General features: G+C 37.0%; 1 protein-coding gene across 10 annotated transcripts in view; it reads left to right on the top strand.

The window, feature by feature from the left end:
* The window catches only part of WDPCP (WD repeat containing planar cell polarity effector), a 573,555-nt gene that overhangs the window by 407,595 nt on the left and 143,222 nt on the right, over positions 1–22,738 (top strand). The gene's annotated exons all lie outside the window — the stretch shown is intronic.

Raw genomic sequence — 22,738 nt, 5'->3', positions numbered from 1 at the left:
GTGTATGATTATGCCTTGTGTAACTTTGAATCACTGGGTGGCACTATGACTGGCATGAGTTAGGCATCACAGGACACTCCTTGCTGGGGCTGCTTCAGTGGGGTGGCCATATCTGAAGGGGGAATGGGCTGGGACAGTCCCAAGATTCCACACACAAGAGAGTGCTCTGGCAGAAGAGCTTAAGCAGATCCAAGCTATGGTGTCCTGGGGTGCTCTGGGCATGGGGACACCCTGGCAGGGCAACTGGATCCAAAGCAACTATGAGCTAGAAACTGCTGATGAACTCTGAGCCAGGGTGTTCTAGGATGCATTGTGTCCATGCCATCTTGGTGACATGCTAGAGCTGCAGTATGCACTGCACTAGAGCCACCTTGGAATGGCCAAGGCTGATGTGAGCTAGGGGCACAGAGCCCACAGAAGTGATAGGCCATCTAGGCACATGGATCCTAGTCCTATGCACACTATCAAGGTAGAAGGGGAATGCAAACCTTCTTACTCACCAGCTTCTCTGACCCAGACAGAGTTCTGGCAGCTCCTCCACCATTTGGTAGGGTTTTAGGGTTAGTTCCTTTATATTTTAGACACTCTTTTAAATGATGGCTTTTTTTTTTCCTGTGCCCCAGGGTGTCCAGGGCTAGAGTGGGCTAGGTACCCCAAACTCACTGAGATTGTAAACTTACTATAGCATGCAGACCCTGCTCCACTCTGTGCCATCAAGGTTGAGGAGAGCATAAACCATGGCGGTCTTCTACCCCTTTGACCTGGAAAGAATTCCAGCTACCCTTTGTTAAGTTTTTTTTTTTTTTTTTTTTTTTTTTGTAAGAGTGAGTGAGTGTGTTTGCATGAGCAGGCAGGGCAGAGGGAGAAGCTGACTCCTGGCTGAGGATAGACCCTGATGCCAGACTCAATCCCAGGACCCTGGGATCATGCTCTGAGCCAAAGGCAGACACTTAACCAACTGAGCTACCCAGGTGCCCCTCTAGTTACCCTTCTAAACTGCAGCTTTTGTTCTGCACCACAGGGCAGATGAATCTGCATATGGTCTCTGAATATTATCCCTCCCCACTGCTATTTGTAGCACCAGGAGTGGGTGGTCCTTTCATTGCCATGTCTCTATCTTGCCATTGTTTATGTGGTCACTCTTGTTGTGAAGAAACTGTTCTACCAGTCCTCAGTTCTTGAGGAGGAATTGCTGTATAAATAGTACAGATTTGGCATGTGTGGAGGGTCTAAGTTTAGGATCTCCCTACATTGCCATCTTAGACTCAGTATGTCACTGTTTCTGGCTTTAAATCTTTATGTATTTATTAAAATATTGTTGACATATATTAGTTTATGATATACCACATAGGTGTTCAACAATTACATACATTACAAAATGATAAGCATGGCTAGTGTACTCTATCACTAAGCAAACTTATTACAATATTATTCACTATATTCTCTATATACTTTTCATGCTTGTGACTGACTGACTTTACAAATGGAAGTTTGTAGTTCCTAATCTCTTTCACTTATTTTGATTATCCCTACCCACCTCCCTGTGACAACCACCAATTTCTTATCTGTATTTATGAGTCAGTTTCTTTTGTTTGTTCAGTTTTGTTTTTTAGATTCCACATATGGTATTTCTTTGTCTGTTTTCACTTAGCATGACACCCTCTAGGTTCATTCATGCTGTCTCAAATGGCAAGATTTCGGTTTTTTTGTTATGGTTCAGTAATACTCCTGTGTGTATGTGTGTGTGTGTATGTACACACATGCATAAATACACACAAATCACATTGTACTTATCCATTCATCTATCACATGATTGCATTGCTTCCATATCTTGGCTATTATAATTCTGCAAAAAAGAGGTACATAAATCTTTTTAAATTATTATTTTCACTTTCTCCAGAAAAATACTCTAGAAAGTACTCAAAAAAAATTTTTTTATGAACCTCCATACTGTTTCTCATAGTGGCGACACCAGTTTACATCCCACCAACTGTACATGATGATTCTCTTTTGCCCACATCCTCACCAACACTTTTGTCTTTTTGATACTAGCCATTCTAATTGGTTTGAAGTGATATCTCATTGTGCTTTTTTTTTTTTAAGATTTTATTTATTTTATTTGACAGACAGAGATTACAAGTAGGCAGAGAGGCAGGCAGAGAGAGAGGGGAGGAAGCAGGCTCCCCGCTGAGCAAAGAGCCCGATGCGGGGCCTGATCCCAGGACCCTGGGATCATGACCTGAGCCGAAGGCAGAGGCCTTAACCCACTGAGCCACCCAGGTGCCCCTCATTGTGCTTTTTAATTCCTCTGATGATTAATGATGATGAGCATCTTTTCATGTGTGTTTTGGCTGTTTGTCTTCATGGAAAAATGTCTGTTCAGGTCTTCCACCCATTTTTAATCAGATTATTTGGGGTTGGGGGGGTGGGTCATATGAATTCTTTATATAATTTGGATGTTAACCCCTTATCAGATATATCATCTGCAAATACCTTCTCCCATAGACTAGATTCTCTTTATGTTCTGTTGATGGTTTCCTACACTATGCAAAACCTTTTTAGTTTGATGTAGCCCCCATTGTTTATTTTTGTTTCTCTTGCTTGTGGAGAAAAGAATTATCCAGAAAAATACTGCTAAGGCTGTTGTCAAAGACATTACTAGCTATGTTTTCTTTCTTTTTTTTTTTTTTAAGTTTTATTTATTTACTTGACAGAGAGAGATCACAAATAGGCAGAGAGACAGGCAGAGAGAGAAAGGAGGAAGCAGGCTCTCCGCGGAGCAGAGAGCCCGATGCGGGGCTCTATCCCAGGACGCTGGGATCATGACCTGAGCCGAAGGCAGAGGCTTTAACCCACTGAGCCACCCAGGCGCCCCAGTAGCTATGTTTTCTTTGGGAAGCTTTATGGTTTCATGTCCCATATTTAGGTCTTTCATCCATTTTGAGCTCATTTTTTAGATAAACTGGTGAAAATAACTGGTTGAGTTTCCTACCACCATTCATTGAAGAGACTGTCTTTTCCTCATATATTCATGCCTCCATTGTCAAAGATTAGTTGACCATATAAGTGAGCACTTATTTCTGGACTCTCCATTCTCATGGATATATCTATCTGTTTTTGTGCCCCCACCATACTGTTGTGATTACTATAGCTTTATAGTAACTTAAAATCTGGGATTGTGAAAAATATTGGTATTTTGATAATGATTTGATCGAATATGTAGGTTGCCCTGGAGATTATGGACATTTTTTTTTAATTTTTTATTTTTTATAAACATATATTTTTATCCCCAGGGGTACAGGTCTGTGAATCACCAGGTTTACACACTTCATAGCACTCACCAAATCACATACCCTCCCCAATGTCCATAATCCCACCCCCTTCTCCCAAACCCCCTCCCCCCGGCAACCCTCAGTTTGTTTTGTGAGATTAAGAGTCACTTATGGTTTGTCTCCCTCCCAATCCCATCTTGTTTCATTTATTCTTCTTCTACCCACTTAAGCCTCCATGTTGCATCACCACTTCCTCATATCAGGGAGATCATATGATAGTTGTCTTTCTCTGCTTGACTTATTTCGCTAAGCATGATACGCTCTAGTTCCATCCATGTTGTTGCAAATGGCAAGATTTCATTTCTTTTGATGGCTGCATAGTATTCCATTGTGTATATATACCACATCTTCTTGATCCATTCATCTGTTGATGGACATCTAGGTTCTTTCCATAGTTTGGCTATTGTGGACATTGCTGCTATAAACATTCGGGTGCATGTGTCCCTTTGGATCACTACATTTGTATCTTTAGGGTAAATACCCAATAGTGCAATTGCTGGGTCATAGGGCAGTTCTATTTTCAACATTTTGAGGAACCTCCATGCTGTTTTCCAGAGTGGCTGCACCAGCTTGCATTCCCACCAACAGTGTAGGAGGGTTCCCCTTTCTCCGCATCCTCACCAGCATCTGTCATTTCCTGACTTGTTGATTTTAGCCATTCTGACTGGTGTGAGGTGATATCTCATTGTGGTTTTGATTTGTATTTCCCTGATGCCAAGTGATATGGAGCACTTTTTCATGTGTCTGTTCGCCATCTGGATCTCTTCTTTGCAGAAATCTCTGTTCATGTCTTCTGCCCATTTCTTGATTGGATTATTTGTTCTTTGGGTGTTGAGTTTGCTAAGTTCTTTATAGATTCTGGACACTAGTCCTTTATCTGATATGTCGTTTGCAAATATCTTCTCCCATTCTGTCAGTTGTCTTTTGATTTTGTTAACTGTTTCCTTTGCTGTGCAAAAGCTTTTGATCTTGATGAAATCCCAGTAGTTCATTTTTTCCCTTGCTTCCCTTGCCTTTTGCGTTGTTCCTAGGAAGATGTTGCTGCGGCAGAGGTCGAAGAGGTTGCTGCCCGTGTTCTCCTCAAGGATTTTGATGGATTCCTTTCGTACATTGAGATCCTTCATCCATTTTTGAGTCTATTTTTGTGTGTGGTGTAAGGAAATGGTCCAATTTCATTTTTCTGCATGTGGCTGTCCAATTTTCCCAGCACCATTTATTGAAAAGGCTGTCTTTTTTCCATTGGACATTCTTTCCTGCTTTGTCGAAGATTAGTTGACCATAGATTTGAGGGTCTATTTCTGGGCTCTCTATTCTGTTCCATTGATCTATGTGTCTGTTTTTGTGCCAGTACCACGCTGTCTTGATGATGACAGCTTTGTAATAGAGCTTGAAGTCCGGAATTGTGATGCCACCAACGTTGGCTTTCTTTTTCAATATCCCTTTGGCTATTCGAGGTCTTTTCTGGTTCCATATAAATTTTAGAATTATTTGTTCCATTTCTTTGAAAAAGATGGATGGTACTTTGATAGGAATTGCATTAAATGTGTAGATTGCTTTAGGTAGCATAGACATTTTCACAATATTTATTCTTCCAATCCAGGAGCATGGAACATTTTTCCATTTCTTTGTGTCTTCCTCAATTTCTTTCATGAGTACTTTATAGTTTTCTGAGTATAGATTCTGTGTCTCTTTGGTTAGGTTTATTCCTAGGTATCTTATGGTTTTGGATGCAATTGTAAATGGGATTGACTCCTTAATATCTCTTTCTTCTGTCTTGCTGTTGGTGTAGAGAAATGCAACTGATTTCTGTGCATTGATTTTATATCCTGACACTTTACTGAATTCCTGTATAAGTTCTAGCAGTTTTGGAGTGGAGTCTTTTGGGTTTTCCACATATAGTATCATATCATCTGCGAAGAGTGATAATTTGACTTCTTCTTTGCCGATTTGGATGCCTTTAATTTCCTTTTGTTGTCTGATTGCTGAGGCTAGGACCTCTAGTACGATGTTGAATAGCAGTGGTGATAATGGACATCCCTGCCGTGTTCCTGACCTTAGCGGAAAAGCTTTCAGTTTTTCTCCATTGAGAATGATATTTGCGGTGGGTTTTTCATAGATGGCTTTGATGATATTGAGGTATGTGCCCTCTATCCCTACACTTTGAAGAGTTTTGATCAGGAAGGGATGTTGTACTTTGTCAAATGCTTTTTCAGCATCTATTGAGAGTATCATATGGTTCTTGTTCTTTCTTTTATTGATGTGTTGTATCACATTGACTGATTTGCGGATGTTGAACCAACCTTGCAGCCCTGGAATAAATCCCACTTGGTCGTGGTGAATAATCTTTTTAATGTACTGTTGAATCCTATTGGCTAGTATTTTGTTGAGTATTTTCGCATCTGTGTTCATCAAGGATATCGGTCTATAGCTCTCTTTTTTGGTGGGATCCTTGTCTGGTTTTGGGATCAAGGTGATGCTGGCTTCATAAAATGAGTTTGGAAGTTTTCCTTCCATTTCTATTTTTTGGAACAGTTTCAGGAGAATAGGAATTAGTTCTTCTTTAAATGTTTGGTAGAATTCCCCCGGGAAGCCGTCTGGCCCTGGGCTTTTGTTTGTTTGGAGATTTTTAATGACTGTTTCAATCTCCTTACTGGTTATGGGTCTGTTCAGGCTTTCTATTTCTTCCTGGTTCAGTTGTGGTAGTTTATATGTTTCTAGGAATGCATCCATTTCTTCCAGATTGTCAAATTTATTGGCGTAGAGTTGCTCATAGTATGTTCTTATAATAGTTTGTATTTCTTTGGTGTTAGTTGTGATCTCTCCTCTTTCATTCATGATTTTATTTATTTGGGTCCTTTCTCTTTTCTTTTTGATAAGTCGGGCCAGGGGTTTATCAATTTTATTAATTCTTTCAAAGAACCAGCTCCTAGTTTCGTTGATTTGTTCTATTGTTTTTTTGCTTTCTATTTCATTGATTTCTGCTCTGATCTTGATGATTTCTCTTCTCCTGGTGGGCTTAGGGTTTCTTTCTTGTTCTTTCTCCAGCTCCTTTAGGTGTAGGGTTAGGTTGTGTACCTGAGACCTTTCTTGTTTCTTGAGAAAGGCTTGTACCGCTATATATTTTCCTCTCAGGACTGCCTTTGTTGTGTCCCACAGATTTTGAACCGTTGTATTTTCATTATCATTTGTTTCCATGATTTTTTTCAATTCTTCTTTAATTTCCCGGTTGACCCATTCATTATTTAGAAGGATGCTGTTTAGTCTCCATGTATTTGGGTTCTTTCCAAACTTCCTTTTGTGGTTGAGTTCTAGCTTTAGAGCATTGTGGTCTGAAAATATGCAGGGAATGATCCCAATCTTTTGATACCGGTTGAGTCCTGATTTAGGAACGAGGATGTGATCTATTCTGGAGAATGTTCCATGTGCACTAGAGAAGAATGTGTATTCTGTTGCTTTGGGATGAAATATTCTGAATATATCTGTGATGTCCATCTGGTCCAGTGTGTCAATTAAGGCCTTTATTTCCTTGCTGATCTTTTGCTTGGATGACCTGTCCATTTCAGTGAGGGGAGTGTTAAAGTCCCCTACTATTATTGTATTGTTGTTGATGTGTTTCTTTGATTTTGTTATTAATTGGTTTATATAGTTGGCTGCTCCCACGTTGGGGGCATAGATATTTAAAATTGTTAAATCTTCTTGTTGGACAGACCCTTTGAGTATGATATAGTGTCCTTCCTCATCTCTTATTACAGTCTTTGGCTTAAAATCTAATTGATCTGATATAAGGATTGCCACTCCTGCTTTCTTCTGATGTCCATTAGCATGGTAAATTCTTTTCCACCCCCTCACTTTAAATCTGGAGGTGTCTTCGGGCTTAAAATGTGTTTCTTGGAGGCAACATATAGATGGGTTTTGTTTTTTTATCCATTCTGATACCCTGTGTCTTTTGACAGGGGCATTTAGCCCATTCACATTCAGGGTAACTATTGAGAGATATGAATTTAGTGCCATTGTATTGCCTGTAAGGTGACTGTTACTGTATATGGTCTCTGTTCCTTTCTGATCTACCACTTGTAGTCTCTCTCTTTGCTTAGAGGACCCCTTTCAATATTTCCTGTAGAGCTGGTTTGGTATTTGCAAATTCTTTCAGTTGTTGTTTGTCCTGGAAGCTTTTAATCTCTCCTTCTATTTTCAATGATAGCCTAGCTGGATATAGTATTCTTGGCTGCATGTTTTTCTTGTTTAGTGCTCTGAAAATATCATGCCAGCTCTTTCTGGCCTGCCAGGTCTCTGTGGATAAGTCAGCTGCCAATCTAATATTTTTACCATTGTATGTTACAGACTTCTTTTCCCGGGCTGCTTTCAGGATTTTCTCTTTGTCATTGAGACTTGTAAATTTTACTATTAGGTGACGGGGTGTGGGCCTATTCTTATTGATTTTGAGGGGCATTCTCTGAACCTCCTGAATTTTGATGCTCGTTCCCTTTGCCATATTGGGGAAATTCTCCCCAATAATTCTCTCCAGTATACCTTCTGCTCCCCTCTCACTTTCTTCTTCTTCTGGAATCCCAATTTTTCTAATGTTGTTTCGTCTTATGGTGTCACTTATCTCTCGAATTCTCCCCTCGTGGTCCCGTAGCTGTTTGTCCCTCTTTTGCTCAGCTTCTTTATTCTCTGTCATTTGGTCTTCTATATCACTAATTCTTTCTTCTGCCTCATTTATCCTAGCAGTTAGAGCCTCCATTTTTTATTGCACCTCATTAATAGCTTTTTTGATTTCACCTTGGTTAGATTTTAGTTCTTTTATTTCTCCAGAAAGGGCTTTTATATCTCTCGAGAGGGTTTCTCTAATATCTTCCATGCCTTTTTCGAGCCCGGCTAGAACCTTGAGAATTGTCATTCTGAACTCTAGATCTGACATATTACCGATGTCTGTATTGATTAGGTCCCTAGCCTTCGGTACTGCCTCTTGTTCTTTTTTTGTGTTGAATTTTTACGTCTTGTCATTTTGTCCAGATAAGAGTAAATGAAGGGGCAAGTAAAATACTAAAAGGGTGGCAACAACCCCAGGAAAATATGCTTTAACCAAATTAGAAGAGATCCAAAATCGTGAGTGGGGAGAAAGGGGATAAAAAGAGGTTCAAAAAGGAAGAAAGAAAAAAGAAAAAAAAAAAAAAAAAAAGAAACGAAAAGAATATTTAAAAAAAAAAAAAAAGAAAACACCTTTCAGAAAGTGGTTGTTTTTCTGTTTCCAGAATTGCTGTTCTTCTTCTCTTCGATCTGCCGATGGATTTTCAGGTGTTTGCAATCTTTAGATAAGCTATCTAGCTGATCTCCGGCTAGCTGAAGCAGTCTCAGCTTGCTACTTCTCCGCCATCTTGACTCCTCCCCCCGAGATTATGGACATTTTAACAATATCAGTTCTTCCAATACATGAGTATAGTAGTTTTCCATTTATTTATGCCATTGTAAATTTCTTTCATCAGTGTTGCACAATTTACAGAGTACAGGTCTTTCACCTCCCAGGTTAAATTTATTTGTAGCTATTTTAATTTTTGCTGAAATTGTAAATGGTATTATTTTCTCAATTTCTCTGATAGCTCCTTATTAGTATTAGAAATGCAGCAGATTTCTACATATTTAGTAACGTGGGACTTTACCAAAAATTTATTAATGAATTTAATAGAGTTTTTAGGGTTTTCTATATAATATCAGCTATAAATACAGAATTTTACTTCTTCCTTGCCAATTTGGATGCCTTTTATTTCCCTTTCTTGTCTGATTGCTATGGCTAATAATTCTAGTGTTGTATTGAATAAAAGGAGTGAGAATGGATATGCTCATCTTGTTTCTGATCCTAGAGGTAATTTCACTATGGAGTATGAATTAGCTGTGGCTTTTTCATATATGGCCTTTATTATGTGGAGGTATGGTCCTTCTGTACCCACTTTGTTAAGAGTTTTTGTCATGAGTGGATGTTGCACTGTGTATATGCCTTTTCTGTATTTTTTGAGATGATCATGTGTTTTTTTTTTAATCATTTTGTTAACGTGGTTTATCACATTGGTTCATTTGTGAATATTGAACCACTCTTGCATCCCTGGAATAAATGCCACTTGATCATGGCAAATGATCCTTTTAAAAATGTTTTAAATTTAACTTGCTAATATCTGTTGAAGATTTTTGTATCTATATGCAATAGGATATTGGTTTGAATTTTTCTCTTTTTTGGTATTATCTTTGTTTAGTTTTGGTATCAGGGTAATGCTGGCCCTGTAGGATGAATGTGGAAGTTTTCCTTCCTCTTCTATGTTTTGGAAAAGTTCAAGAAGAATATTAATTCTTCTTTAAGTGTTTGGTAGAATTCACTGTGAAGTCATCTTGTTCTGGGCTTCTGTTTGTTGGGAGTTTTTTCATTACTGATTAAGTTCCATTGCCAGTATGCTCAAATTTTGTTCCTGAATGAGTGTCGGAAGATTATATATCCCTAGGAATTTATCCATTTCTTCTAGATTGTCCAATTTGTTAGCATTTAATTTTTGTAATTTTTATAATACTCTTATAATCCTTTTTATTTCTGTGGTATCAGTTATATTTCCTCCTTTATTTCTGATTTTGAGTCCTCTTTTTTCCTTGATGAACCCGGCAAAAGGTTTATCAATTTTGTTGATCTTTTCAAAGAACCAGTTCCTGGTTTCATTGATGTTTTTTGTTTTGCAGTCTGTATTTCATTTACTTCTGCTCTCATCTTTACTATTTTCTTCTTTCTACTTGTTTTAGATTTTGTTCTTTTTCTGGCTTTTTTAGGTATAAAGTTAGGTTCTCGGAAATTTTTGTTTCTTATGGTAGGCCTATATAATTCTGAATTCCTCCTAGAACAGGTTTTACTGCATCCCAAAGATTTTGAACTATTGTGTTTTCATTTCTTTTTTTATTTCTTCTTTGATTTTTGTTGACTAATTGTTTTGCAGCGTATTGTTTAGCCTCCATATATTTGTGTTTTTCCGGGTCTTTTTTTTTTCTTTATGATTGATTTCTAGTTTCATAGTGTTGTGGTAAGAAAAGATCAAAAGATAATCCATCTTATGTTTATTGAGACTTGTGGCCTAACTTACTGCCATTTTGTTACTTGTTTTCTAATTGCTCTTGTACTTCTCTGTTCCTTCTCTTGTGATTTCATGGCTTTCTTTCATGTTATGCTAGGCTTTATTTTTTGTGTATTATAGATTTTTGATATATGGTTACCATTCATTAGCTTCATATTTAATGTTTTATATATATAGCAGTGTATATTAAGTGGATGTTTGTAGAAGCCCAGACATATTCTAAAAACACTAAATTTGTAGTCCCCCCCATTGTTTTATGTATATGAGATCATATTTTACCATTTTTGTGTGCATCTTGACTTTTTTGTAGATATCTTTGATCTGATTTTGTGTTTTTACCTTCATCCTGGTTTTATAGTGGATCTTCTATTACCTTTACTGTGTGTTTACTTTTACCCATAAAATTTTTACCATTACAATTGTCTTATTTCTAGTTATGGCTTTTCTTTCCACCCAAAGAATTCCCTTTAACATTTTTTTATAAATCTAACTCTCTGTTTGTATTAGAAAATCAGGTACATTTTCTGGTCTTGAAAGTAGTGGCCTTGTGGAGGAGAGGTCCTGTGGTGCTCTATAGTGCATTCCCCATTGGTCACTAGAACCAGGCACTCCAGGGATGTTTGCTATGTGGGCCACATTCGCCCTGCTATTGTGACTGAGCCATGTTTGCCTTCAGACCGCCTGCTGACCCACTTTTCCTGCTGTGGGTGCACCAGACAGGGATTGGTCTCTTTGCTGTTGTGAGCCCACTGTGGGCATGTAGGTGGGTAGGTGGGCAGGCTCAGAGATCAAGTTAGCTGTCTGTAATTAGCCCCTGCACAGCTGCAGGTACACCGAATGGCAGATCTTGCTTTCTGCATGGCTAACCGAGAGGCTTTTGTTGATGGGCAAAGGGAGCAGTCAGACTAGATATCTGCAATTGCAGGTGTACCAAGCAGCAGGGCTTTTTCCCTGTACAGCCTCTTAAAGGCTCAGCTGTTGAAACTGCTGGCACATGGGTATATGGGGTTATCTACACTCTCACTGGGCAGCTGTCACTTTGGAGTGGTGCTGGGCTATTTGCAGGATGTGGCAGAGCAGAAGCCACTTTGGGGGGATGCCTATTGAGGCAGGTGGGTCTATGTGGAACACAGGGTGGGCTTGCCAGTGCTGGCAAGGTAGGTGGAGTGTGTTACCACTGGCTCCCACAAGTGCCCCCCTAGTTGGGAGAGAGGAAGATAAAGGACACCTCCCAGCAGTTTTGCTACTGGAGAAATATCCTGAAGAGTCCCTTCCCTTTCAGTGCATTCTGAGATTAGTAAATAAATCTTTGTGTATACCTCAGGCATTTTTCAAACTGCTGCTTCTATGCTCTGTCTCTGGCCATGTTATTATAGTCCCTCTTTAAGGGTGGGGACTGAGTTTACTGTCATCCTTCAGCATTCCCAGAGTTAAGCCCACTGATTTTAAAAGCACCCAGATTGAGAAGTAGCAGGCTAAGCTGCACTGATTTTAAAATCTCCTAAAACTAAGCCTCACTGGTTTTTGAAGTTAGATGTTATGGGGACTCATCTTCCCAGTGCCTGGATGCCTGATGTGGGGTCTAATCCTCTCCTTTCTCTCTGATTTTGGTGTTCCTCTGATTTGTGTCTAGTCTCGCTGGGGGTTTGGTTCCTAACTGAGTCTCTGCCCCTCGTAGAAGCCCTTTATGATGTGGCTTCCTCTCTACAGTTAACTGTGGAAGGTCTGTTCTGCCAATCTGCAGGTTGTTTTCACAGTGAGGTGCTTAAATGTAGCTGTTAGCTCAGTGTTCATGGGATGAGATCCTCCTCCAGATCCTCCTACTCCACCAACTTCCTTGAACCTCAACTTTACCAGATATTTTAAGTGAAATTGCACTAACCTAATATTGACAGTTTTACAGTATTGACTGTTGCAGCCGTGAATGTGCGCTCTCTCTTCATTTAAAAAGTCTTTGATGTTTGTCAATGATATCTGGTAATTTCTCATAATTGTCTAATATTTCTTATATTTATTCCTCTGATCTTGTGTTGTTTTTCAAAAACCTCATTGAGATATAATAGACATAAAACATTGTGTAAGTTTCAGGTGTACAACATGTTTCTGATACAAATAAACTTCAATATGATTACCACCATAGTGGTGTTAGCTAACACCTCTATCAACATGATTACCATTTTTTTGTGACAAGACTTAACTCTTCTCTTTTAGCATTTTTAAATAAAATATAAAACAATTAATGTAATCACAATGCTGTGTATTACATTCCCCAAGACCTATTTATAAGTAGAAATTTACCACTTGATCAACATCTTAATTCTGCCACGCCTACCCCCTGGCAATCGATGTTCTACTGATTCTGTAAGTTAAGGTTTTTAAGACTCTGCATGTTAAGTGGTACAGTGTTTGTCTTCCTCTGTCTGCAGACTTATTTCACTTAATATAATGCTCTCAAGGTCCATCTAGGTGGTTGTAAATGGCAGGATTTCCTTCTTCTCATGGCTCAATTTATACATATATATCAACTGGTATATACATACATATATACATACTTATTGCATCTTCTTTATCCACTCATCCACTGATGGACACCTAGGTTCTTTGCCTGTCTTGATTATTGTGATTAATGCTGCAATAAACAGGAGTGCAGATATTTTTCACTTCCTTTGTATATATACCAAAAAGTATGATTGCAGGACTACATGGTAGTTCTGTTTTCAGTTTTTTAAGGAACGCCCATATTGTTTTCCACAGTAACTACACCAATTTATATTCTCACCACCACGGTTCCCTTTTCTCTGTATCATCACCAACACTTATTGTCTATTCTCTTTTTGATGACAGCCTTTCTAAAAGGTATGTAGTGTTATCTCATTGTGGTTTTGATTTGCATTTCCCTGATGATTAGCGATGTTGAACACATTTTCAAGACCTTGTTGGCCTTCTGTATGTCCATCTTCTGCTAATATTTTATTCAGATTGGGTTTCTTTGTTGTTATTAAATTGTGAGTTCTCTGCATATTTTGGATATTCTTACCAGATATATGGTTTGCAAATAATTGGCTTTTCATTTTTGGACTGTTTCTTTTGCTGTGCAACAGTTCTTTAGTTTGATGTAGCTCCACTTATTTACTCCACTTATTTATTTTTGCCTTTGTTACTTACACTTTTGGTATCATTTAGAAAAAAATTGCCAAGACCCATGTCAAAGAGCATTTCCCTGTGTTTTCTTCTAGTTTTTGTTGTAAGACTATACCTATGTTAAGAAAGTCTGGGAAGCATGTTTAGTGGGTAATCATACACCCAGTGAAACACCTGTATCTATAAAAGTAATAGCCATTCAAGGGGAGAGCTAGCAGTTTATGTGTTACAATGAGATTTGTAGAATAGTACTTAGCAGAAGAAAATAGCAAAATGGGGAACCATTTTCCTCTCTATAATCCACATAGTCACAAAAATGGAAATATTTTTAAAACGCTATTCAAAGACAATTTGCTGTGGCACTTAATGTGCCTGTCTACGTATCTGCATATAAAGAAATTCTTCCAAATGCATCATCTTTCCAAATATACTTCTTATATATGATCTTTCATATTTCTGCTATAAAGGCTATAAGGTTTATAATTTACCCATAGCCCTTTAAAATATATTTTGAACTTCTGATATAAAAGCTGATTTGTGCTTAATGGAGAAATTTAAAGAAGGCAATATTAAATATATAGTATAAAATGATAAAGAATATTATCACTGAGAGAAAACTGATAAACTCTGCTTTTTACTAAACATATATTTAACAAAATTCAAATAATTTATTTTCCTTTTTATTACCCAACAGTAAATTGTGATGGTGTTCTCATATCATTAAAAAATCATTCAGAAGACTGATTTTTAATGCTATCTTCTTAACTAGGTCTTTTTGACTTTACTATAAAATCATGGTACCAGACAAAAATTGTATAAAATATGCAGTGCATGATACATAAATGAAGGCAAAACTTTGCTCTTATACTTAAAATACCTCATTATTTATATAAAAAGCTTCTAAAATTAATCTACAAAAGAAGCTTTAAATTCTACAATTTAAAAATTGAACCATGAGAGGGGCACCTGGGTGGCTCAGTGGTTTAAAGCCTCTGCCTTCGGCTCAGGTCATGGTCCCAGGGTCCTGGGATCGAGCCCCAGGATCCTGGGATGGAGCCCCACGTCCAGCCCTCTGCTCAGTGGGGAGCCTGCTTCCTCCTCTCTCTCTCTCTCTGCCTGCCTCTCTGCCTGCTTGTGATCTCTGTCAAATAAATAAATAAAATCTTAAAAAAAAAAAAATTGAACCATCAGAGACTATGGACTGTGAAAAACAATCTGAGGGTTTTGAAAGTGAGGTTGGGAGAGCCTGGTGGTGGATTTTATGGAGGGCACGTATTGCATGGAGAACTGGGTGTGGTGCATAAACAATGAAATCTGTTACACTGAAAAGAAATTAATTTTTTTAAAAAAGAAAAAAAATGGGTTTAACTGTTTACCTACCCTGCTTGAGAGGCCACATTCTGTTACTTGACTTATTCTGATTCATTCATGCCAACCTACTTTTTGCTCCACTTCACCTATCTCTTCTTTATTGTGTCATGATGTCAGTTTTGATCTATACCTTCCTATCTCTAGTCATCTTTGCCTAAAGATATAATCCTAAACCCTTCATGATTATAAGCAACATCAAAGACTAACTGCTTTGCTTAGCTGCAGAGGTCTCTACAAGACTATTACTTGTAAAACTTAAAAGAGATTTATAGTTTTCAGTAAAGTTCTTTAGAATGTGTGTATATCCAACCTTTGTCAGTCACAAAATTTGACATGTTAAATAATACCAGTGCTTAATTATCTCAAGTATAGATTTTCTCTAAATTAGTATTTATTCTCAGGTCAGACCTTTCCATCATTTAAACAGTTAAACAGTATTTAGAATTCTAAAATATGTTAACTATATAATGAAACAAGATGTCATCTTTTCAGAATTTACCTAGTCATAAATTGACACTTGCAAAAAATGTTAGTAGTTTTTTCCTGTGGGGAAGGGTGCAAATATTACACTATTTGGGCTTTTACCCTATTTTTCTCCTTTTTAGAGAGGAGTCAGTGTTTCAAGTATTCTTCTGCTTTACTTATTTTCAGAATAGTAACTCGTGCTGATCCAGGCTGCAAATAAAAATTAATGAAGAATTTTATTCGAGGATTAGTATGTAATATTAAGAATAAACAGAATATGTCCAAATTTGGCCAGTGTAGAGTACAACAAAAGTATCTTCTAAATAATCCCAAAATGTGGATAGACATGCAGTTATATGCTATAAACTTTAAGAATACCAGGGTGTGGTAGTCAGGAAAATTAAGTTCTAGTTTTGGCTAAAACTAGTCAAGACTAACCATCTAACATTTCAAAAGTCACTTTTTCGTGCCTTAGTTTGCTCATTTATAAAATATAAGGAGACAGACCTAGAAGAGTCTAAATCTTTTCAGCACTAAAATGTTATACATATGATTAGATGACCAGGTAGAATCCAATCAAGATTCTAAAGAATTCTAGACAACATACAACTCTAAAAAAAAAAAAAAATCATTTATTCATATCTACCTAATTGTACAAATCCATATTGAAAAGACTTAGCAGAGGAATTGCTTTATTCAAAGGTTCTTTTGGTTTAAATCCTCTTATATAGTGTTTGTTTTGCTACAAGAAATTTCAGTATAAAGTAACATCAAGGTGCCAAAGCAGAAAAGCTAATATAGAAACTGAATGATTTCTAAATAAATGCTGATTTCACATATTAGCTGACAAAAATCATAAAACTATTTATTTACTTTTGAGCTAAATTTGGATCTTACACTTATTTTACATGTATAAAATTCTCTATGTAATGTGTCAGAATTTATATCAATTCTTCAGGTCATCTTCCTGTACCCTTACCATGTGCCCTGGAAACCATGTTCACAAAACAATCTGTTATATACTTGGTCTATAAGGCTTATGAGTTAAAAACATGTTTTATCAAAATACCTCCTTTTAGGGGCACCTGGGCGGCTCTGTGGGTTAGGCCTCTGCCTTCAGCTCAGGTCATGATCCCAGTGTCCTGGGATCGAGCCCCGCATCAGGCTCTCTGCTCAGTGGGGAGCCTGCTTCTCCCTCTCTCTCTGCCTGCTCTCTGCCTACTTGTGATCTCTGTCTGCCAAATAAATAAATAAAAATATATTTTTAAAAATACCTCCTTTTAACCATTTTAAAGTTTACAAAATGGCTTCATGTTACCATAAATCTATATTCCTAAGGGAATCAGGGAACAGAGTTTTTATGTCACTTAATTCCCAAAGGCTTAAAGAAAATAAAATGCCCTAAATTCCCAGAGTTAATCATTCTTATAGTTTGCTATGAGGTAGAATTTAGTTTCAAGCTGACCTGTTTCAGCTGCTACCATCCACATACATACATACCTTTCAAGAAATGCAGATATCAGGAATTCAGAAAGTATCCTAGTGATGCATTAGCATGCACTTCTATGGCTTTACAAGTGCTAACAGAGCTGGGAAGATATACACTGAAAGTTCAGTAACATCACATTGGTAGATTGAAAACAGCCACAGTAGGAGTACTTAATCACAGACACAAGCAAATTGGGTAGGTTTCTGTTTTTGTTTTTCTTTGCTTTTGTTTTGGTTGTTAATCATTTAAGAGAACATCACTGAGGTGATCCCAGATTATAGTTCACGATAGAAAAATTTCCACCTAGCAAAGATCTATAACTGTATAAAATTTTTTAACATTCACATATCCTTCTCCAACTTTCTATAATTTGATTGGAAGGATAAAAGAGGGAGTAGGCTCCATATCATAAATAATTTATTGCATGTCTTTGAACCTATTTAATAGTGTTGTCCAACAGAAACAGAATGCAAGCCATATACATAATTTCAAATTTTCAAATACATCTCCAATCAGATGTTAAATTATCACTGGAAACACTTCAACTGCATTTAGATTTCATAAAATTTATAGTTGAAGTAGTTTTAGGTAACCAGGTTGGTCCACACATTCTTAATTTTTTTTTTTTTTACAATTACTAAATTAAGTATCAGTTTTTAACTTTAAATTGTTTAAATTTAAATAAATTTAAAAATTACTTCCTCAGTCATACTAGTCACCTTTCAAGACTTTACCAGCCACACATACTGGTAATTAGCAGACTGGCCAATGTAGCTCTATGGCATCTATACTACAGAAGATTCCCAGAGGCTTGGGCCTTATTCTGTGCCTGCTTAAAGTTTGCAATCAAATAAATTATTTCAATTATCAGTGCCTCAATTTTCTGAGACAATAATAATCATAGTAGAAGAATAGATTAATAGTTATAACTATTTAATAACCGAAGCTCTAATGATTGCTATAATCCCGAAATCACTCATAGGATACAGCAGCCACCATTTTTGTCATGTGTTGTTATTTAAACAACTAATTCATCAAATAGTAATTGCATTTGGAAGAAGAGTTTAACCTCATTAGGTGTTAGTAGCAATAAATGCTAAGAATTTATAGAGTGTTTTCCATCTTTGAAGAGCTTTACAGATTATAATATGCTAATAAAATAATATTGCATTTTTGTTAGTGAATTCCTGAGGCCAAAGAACTTTCTGCTCAACAAAAACCTTCAATAAATTGTCATACACTCTATACTACATAAATTCAAGTGTTAACATCTTATACCTGAGTGATGAACAGGACAAAATATTCATATTAAGTAACTTCTGATTTGAGAAGAGCTCTCTTGATTTTTAAATCTCATTTTTGTAGTAATTAACCTCTAAACTGCCATCAGAACCATAATAATACCATCCACTTTTACTGGCTTTATAGTTTTCATAGTGCTTACCTGCATCATTGTATTATCTCAACAACCTTAAAGATAAGAACAGGACATAGGTGTTGTTAGGCCTATTTGGGGGATGATATTGAAACAAGCTAAGAGGGGCACCTGGGTGGCTCAGTGGGTTAAGCCTCTGCCTTCAGCTCAGGTCATGATCTCAGGGTCCTGGGATCAAGCCCCACATTGGGCTCTCTGCTCCGTGGAAAGCCTGCTTCCTCCTTTCTCTCTCTGCCTGCCTCTCTGCCTACTTGTGATCTCTCTTTGTCAAGTAAATAAATAAAATCTAAAAAAAAAAAAAAAAAAAAGCTAAGAGGTTTGGGCATAGTTACAGAGTGATCAGTGTAAGAGCTGAAGCCAGAATCCAGGTATTGTGATTTTAGCCATAATTTAAAAAATCCTTACTAGATGTTGGAGAATATGTTGAACACAGTACATTACCTCACTTAATAGTCATGACAGTCTTGCAGCATATCTGTCTTACAGATGATGAAAGTGTGATGCAGAGATATTAGGCATCTTTTTTCCTGCGCTACCTAAATATCCAACACTTCACATTGCCTTAACAATCAGAAGTAAAATTGTTTACATTAACATAGCATTTGTTATGAAAAATGTGATGAAGATTTAAACACCATAAATACTTCCAGGGTAAATTTTCTGATAAAATTCAATTAGTTCTTTTTTTTTCTTTGCTGGGTAAATTCCATGTCTACTAGAGAGTTACCATGTTCCTGGTAAATTGCCTCTAAGAAGGAAGTAATACAAACTTGAGCACATACATGTAGATGCAATGGCAAAAAAAAAGACAAAATGTGAAAGAGAAACGTGTTGTTTGTAGTAAAACTCTTTCCTTATCTAGAATTAGGTGCATTCAAAAATGTATGCACTAGGGCACCTGCGTGGCTCAGTGGGTTATGCCTCTGCTTCCGGCTCAGGTCACGATCTCGGGGTCCTGGGATCGAGGCCCCCCCCATCGGGCTCTCTGCTCAGCAGGAAGCCTGTTTCCCCCTCTCTCTCTGCCTGCCTTTCTACCGACTTGGGATCTCTCAATCAAATAAATAAAATCTTTTTAAAAAATGTATGCACTAGAATAATATACAAAGATGACAATTAAATTGTTCTTATAAAATTTATAGTTTTTCCAAATTAATAATCTAGACATTTGGAACACAAATCATTTAAGCAGAAGAAACAGTTGGCAAATATTTTCATGTCAGGTGGTATGCATGTTAAGTTTATAACCTTTCCTCTGTTTATTCAACGTAGGGTAACTTGATGTGACAGGGTATGACATATGGAATTTCAAAAATTCTTAAAAACAAAATATTTTAAAAGTATTTAAATAAATATTATTTTAAGGATCTATAGAGTATGAGATTATAAAGAATTTACTTCAAATGCTTAAATGCTTAGGAAAGTCTTTTACTCAGAAAAAAAAAAAAGAAATATTTGGCAATGAAGGTAAGGGAGGAATCTAGGGTCCTTTACTGTTAGAGTACCTACCAGCAAATATATATATTTATTTAGTGTTCACATACTTATTTGTTGACCTGACGATTCAAATACTAAATTTGTTTCTATCACCTACTTTTCCTTTTCTTCTAAAGCCTTTGCAGTTATTTCAAAGTCATTATACACTACTATTCCAAAGCATGGGGTTTCAACAAAGAGTATGGTTGGATCACAATATTTGCTTCTAAGGGGCTGAATTTTGTTTCTGTCATAGGAAAATAAATGTGTACTTTTTGAAGTAGACATTAAAATACACATCTGGAGGGGTATACATACTGTAAATGTTCAATGCAGTGAACATACAACTATAATGCGGATAATGAAACTTTATCAGCACCCCCAAAAGGCTTCCTTGTCATGCCTTCTCATACCTCCAAAGGATGAACACTCCTGACTTCTAATACTACAAATCAGTTTTACCCGATCTCATAAGGGAATCCTGCATCCTTATGTAGAAATACATGCGCTCACAAATAATGGACTGCAAGCTGGGTCATAGGGTAGTTCTATTTTCAACATTTTGAGGAACCTCCATGCTGTTTTCCAGAGTGGTTGCACCAGCTTGCATTCCCACCAACAGTGTAGGAGGCTTCCTCTTTCTCCGCATCCTCGCCAGCATCTGTCATTTCCTGACTTGTTAATTTTAGCCATTCTGACTGATGTGAGGTGATATCTCATTGTGGTTTTGATTTGTATTTCCCTGATGCTGAGTGATGTGGAGCACTTTTTCATGTGTCTGTTGGCTACCTGGATGTCTTCTTGGCAGAAATGTCTGTTCATGTCTTCTGCCCATTTCTTGATTGGATTATTTGTTCTTTGGGTGTTGAGTTTGCTAAGTTCTTTATAGATTTTGGACACTAGCCCTTTATCTGATATTTCGTTTGCAAATATCTTCTCCCATTCTGTCAGTTGTCTTTTGGTTTTGTTCACTGTTTCCTTTGCTGTGCAAGAGCTTTTGATCTTGATGAAATCCCAGTAGTTCATTTTTGCCCTTGCTTCCCTTGCCTTTGGCGATGTTCCTAGGAAGAAATTGCTGCGGCTGAGGTCGAAGAGGTTGCTGCCTGTGTTCTCCTCAAGGATTTTGATGGATTCCTTTCGCACATTGAGGTCCTTCATCCATTTTGAGTCTATTTTCATGTGCGGTGTAAGGAAATGGTCCAATTTCATTTTTCTGCATGTGGCTGTCCAATTTTCCCAACACCATTTATTGAAGAGGCTGTCTTTTTTTCCATTGGACATTCTTTCCTGCTTTGTCAAAGATTAGTGGACCATAGAGTTGAGGGTCTATAATAAGAGATGAGGAAGGACACTATATCATACTCAAAGGATCTGTCCAACAAGAAGATCGAACAATTTTAAATATCTATGCCCCCAACGTGGGAGCAGCCAACTATATAAACCAATGAATAACAAAATCAAAGAAACACATCAACAATAATATAATAATAGTAGGGGACTTTAACACTCCCCTCACTGAAATGGACAGATCATCCAAGCAAAATATCAACAAGGAAATAAAGGCCTTAAACAACACACTGGACCAGATGGACATCACAGATATATTCAGAACATTTCATCCCAAAGCAACACAATACACATTCTTCTCTAGTGCACATGGAACATTCTCCAGAATAGATCACATTCTGGGTCCTAAATCAGGTCTCAACTGGTATTAAAAGATTGGGATCATTCCCTGCATATTTTCAAACCACAATTCTCTGAAGCTAGAACTCAATTACAAGATGAAATTTGAAAAGAACCCAAATACATGGAGACTAAACAGCATCCTTCTAAAGAATGAATGGGTGAACCAGGAAATTAAAGAAGAATCGAAAAAATTAATGGAAACAAATGATAATGAAAACGCAAAATCTGTGGGACACAGCAAAGGCAGTCCTGAGAGGAAAATATATATTGGGAGGCACTATATATATATAAATGCAGATTTAGTTTGTATTTTCCTTGATGATTCATGAAGTTGGATAACATTTTAGATATTTATTGAAAATGTAGATATATGTGTTGTGAAGTACCTTTTAAGACTTCTGATTATTGCTCTACTGAGTAACCACCCTTATTCCTTATGATTTTTCAGGAGTTCTTTAAATATTCTGATACGAATCCACTATTGGATATATATACTATAGATATTTTATCATACTCTTGGATTGCCTTTGTTTTAATATTCTCTTGAGAACAGAAGATTTTAGTATTAATGTACTCCAGTTTATGTACTACAAAGTACCCATTTTTTCCATTGTGTTTATTACATTTTGAGCCCTGTTTTAAGAAAGTCTTAGTGAGACTCTAAGGTCTTGAAGAGATTTCTTATGTCTTCTTTAAGATCTTTATTTTCCCTTTTGTATTTAGATCGGTGATCTATTCTAAAATTGATTTTTGTATACACTGTGGGGCAGGATTTAGAAATCGATGTTTTAACCACATAGATATCCAAATAACCCAGCATCATTTGTTTAAAAGATAATCCTGGGTCTCAGTGGGTTAAGCCTCTGCCTTCAACTCAGGTCATGATCTCAGATCCTGGGATGGAGCCCCGCATCAAGCTCTCTGCTCAGTGGGGAGCCTGCTCCCTCCTCTCTCTCTGCCTGCTTCTCTGCCTACTTGAGGTCTCTCTCTATATATCAAATAAATAAATAAATAAATAATCTTAAAAAAAAAAAAGATAATCCTTTCTCCACTGCAGTGTCACCTATATCATAAGTCAGGTGACTACATTATAACTATCTTTCATCATTATCACTGTTGCCATTACTACAGATTTGTAAAAGGTCTGGATTTTCAGTAATATAATTCTTCTGACTTTGTTGTTTAGAATTGCCTTGACTATTTGTTGGTCCCTTGCATTTCCATTTCCATTTTACAA

Source organism: Mustela lutreola, chromosome 9 (assembly GCF_030435805.1).
Source record: "Mustela lutreola isolate mMusLut2 chromosome 9, mMusLut2.pri, whole genome shotgun sequence".
Lineage (NCBI taxonomy): Eukaryota > Metazoa > Chordata > Mammalia > Carnivora > Mustelidae > Mustela > Mustela lutreola.
Note: the sequence above shows the minus strand (reverse complement) of the source record. Positions and strands in the feature narration are given on the sequence as shown.